At 40.3% G+C, this 3401-nt stretch overlaps 1 pseudogene; it reads left to right on the plus strand.

Annotated features, from left to right (window-relative positions):
• On the plus strand, positions 1-3401 carry LOC118321967 (annotated as a pseudogene).

The following is a 3401-nucleotide window of genomic DNA, read 5'->3' on the forward strand; positions in this document are numbered from 1 at the left end:
TTTACGTGGCATTGCTGCCTCTGCGCATGCTCATTGGCAGGAAGATGGTGGCCGTGAGGATGCAGTCGGTCGTGTTGTCGCTTTTCGTCCTGAACGTTTTCTGCAGCGTCGCCTCGTCGTTGTACTTCCACATCGGAGAGACCGAGAAGAAATGTTTCATAGAGGAGATCCCCGACGAGACGATGATTATCGGTGAGTGCGCGCGCACACCGGCGGGAGGAGGTCACCGGATAATGCTAATGCTAACTGCTAGCTCACCAACTTGAGCTAGGTGGCTAATCGGCTAACTGAGCTAAAGTTGAGTTCCGGGTCGAAATAAAGTCGGAACCGGCGGTTCTGTGCTGGTTTACACTCAAAGTCAGACTGTCGGTTAACCACCTTCATGTCTTTCTGCATTTCCTCAGTGTTTAATCCTAAATAACACAACAACATGGTCACATGTGAGCTCATTTAAATAATTCACCTCTAATCTGACACATTAAAGTCATAGAAACAGTCATATATCTGACACATTAAAGTCATAAGAAACACAGTCTAATCTGACACAAATTAACAGTCAATAAGAACAGTCTGAACCATTAAAAGTCATAGAAACAGTCCTAATCTGACACATTAAAGTTCATAGAAACAGTCTGAACAGTTAAGTCATGAGAAACAGTCTAATCTGACACATTAAAGTCATAGAAACAGTCTAAATCTAAAATTAAAGTCATAGAACATCCCAGTCTGACACATTGAAAGTCATATAAACAGTCTGACACATTTAAAGTCATATAAACAGTAACACGTTAAAGTCATAGAAACAGTCTAACTCTGACAATTAAAGTCATAGAAACAGTCTAATCTGACAACATTAAAGCCATAGAAACAGTCTAATCTGACACATTAAAGTCATAGAAACAAGTACTAAATCTGACACATTAAAGTCATAGATAACAGTCTAATCTAACACATTAAGTCATTAGAAGAATCAGTCTTAATCTGACACATTAAAGTCATAGAAACAGTCTAATCTGACACATTAAAGTCATAGAAACAGCTAATCTAACACATTAATAGTCATAGAAACAGCTCTTAATCTGACACATTAAAGTCATAGAAACAGTCTAATCTGACACATTAAAGTCAATATAAGAAACAGTCTGACACATTACAAGTCAATAGAAACAGTCTAATCTGACACCCATTAAAGTCATAGAAACAGTCTAATCTGATACACATTAAAGTCATCAGAATCAGTCTGACCAACATTAAAGTCCATAGAAAGCAGTCTAATTCTGACACATTAAAGTAAAAAAATAGAAACAGTCTAATCTGGACGACATTAAAATGTCATAGAAACAGTCTAATCTAACACATTAAAGTCATAGAAACAGTCTAATCTGGACACAGTTAAAGTCAATCAGACAGTCTGACACATTAAAGTCATAGAAACCAAGTCTGACACATTTCAAGTCATAGAAACAGTCTGAATGCTGACAACATTAAATCATGAAAAAAGTCTAATCTGACACATTAAATCATAGAACAGTCAAATCTGACACATGTAAAGTCAATAGAAAACAGTCTAATCTAACACATTAAAGGTCATAGAAAACAGTCTGCTACATTAACAACTTAAAGTCATAGAAACAGTCATAATCTAACACATTAAAGTCATAAAAACAGTCACCTAATCTAACACAATTAAAAGTCATAGAACAGTCTAATCTAACCACATTAAAAGTCATAGAAACAGTCTGACACAGTAAAGTATAGAAAACAGTCTAAGTCTAACACATTAAAGTCATAGAAACAGTCTGACACATTAAAGTCATAGAAACAGTCTAAATCGTGACACATTAAAGTCATAAGAACAGTCCTAATCTGACAACATTAAGTCATAGAAACAGTCTAACTAACACATTAAAGTCCATAGAAACAGTCTGACACATTAAAAGTCATAGAAACAGTCTAAATCTACACCATTAAAGTCTAGAACAGTCTATCTAACACATTAAAAGTCATAAAACAGTCCTATCTAACACGTTAAAGTCATAGAAAACGTCTATCTGACACATTAAAGTCATAGAAACAGTCTAATCTGACACATTAAAAGTCATAGAAACAGTCTAAGTGATCTGGACACATTAAAGTCCATATTAAACACAGGGCCCGTGATTAACAGTCAGAAATCGCAGGTGTTGTGATGTGATGGAACATGAGCTGACCTGCTGAAATAAAGAGCTGGTTTGGACCTTTCCACTCTTCACCTGTGAACTCTGCTGTGCTGATCAAGTGGATGATCAAAAGAAAAAAAAAAAGTGGGGGGGAAATGAATCAGATAGGATGATCAGTGATATAGTGGATGATCAGTTGGATGATTCAGTGAGTGGAGACGTATAACTGCCCTGTGGTCTCTGCAGGGAATATCGGACTCAAGCTGTACGGACAAACAGAGGGAGAGTACCTGCCGGCCACTCAGGGGTCGGGGATGGTTTGTGGAAGTCAAAGATCCTGAATGACAAGGTGAGCAGAGGAGTGTGATGTGTGTGTGTGGTGTGTGTGGTGATGTGTGTGTTGTGTGTTACTGTGTGTGTGGTGTGCTCAGCGGTTCACCGGCTGTACCGCATCTGTTTGTTTCCAGCAGGTGAATATCTGTCCCGGCCAGATACGGCTTCTGAGGGAGGTTCCACCATTCCACAGTGTCGCAACACACCTGGAGAAAAGCATCAGATCTGTCTGCCCACCTCCAACTCCTACCAGAGTTCTCTCTGTTCGCCGGAGGCATGCTGGTGAGGAAGCGCTCTTTATTCTGTACTACCACTCCATTTCCATTTTAATTTAATAAGCGTGTTGTGTAATAATATAATTGAGGTGGTTCTTTACTCACCGCTGAACTCGGTGTGCAGAGGGTTCCACCCTGGATATACCAGGTAGGCGAACACGCCAACAACTAACGCCGAGATCGCCTGGCCAAGACAAACTGCGGAGCTGCAGCTGAGAGTGCGCAGCTGGGTGGAGCAGGTGGACCAGATCCAGCGAAGGAGCGAGAGACTACCAGAGGGTCAGTCCTCTGTGTATTTAAACATGATTACAGCAGATTTAATTAGTCATTTAATCGCAGCAACCTTTGGACATTTTGGTTGTTTTCTTAGTATAAATTTGTTGAAGGTCTTTAATGTCGAAATGTGCTTATGTTTGTAAAAAACGTCTGCAGTTGTTTGAGCACGCACCCCTGCTGTCCTCTCTGTCCTCTCTCGATACAGCCAGGAGCGTTTCCGTCAGACAGCGAGAGCAACAACCAGCGGGTCTCTGGGTGTCCATCGTCCAGACCGCTCATCCTGGTGGCCAATACCGGCATCATGGCAGATGAAGACACCTCAAGAGCTTCTATTCGAGGCCAGAAACTGAGAATGTAA

Source organism: Morone saxatilis, unplaced genomic scaffold (assembly GCF_004916995.1).
Source record: "Morone saxatilis isolate NCDOM2014 unplaced genomic scaffold, NCSU_SB_2.0 Contig12, whole genome shotgun sequence".
Taxonomy (NCBI): Eukaryota; Metazoa; Chordata; class Actinopteri; family Moronidae; genus Morone; species Morone saxatilis.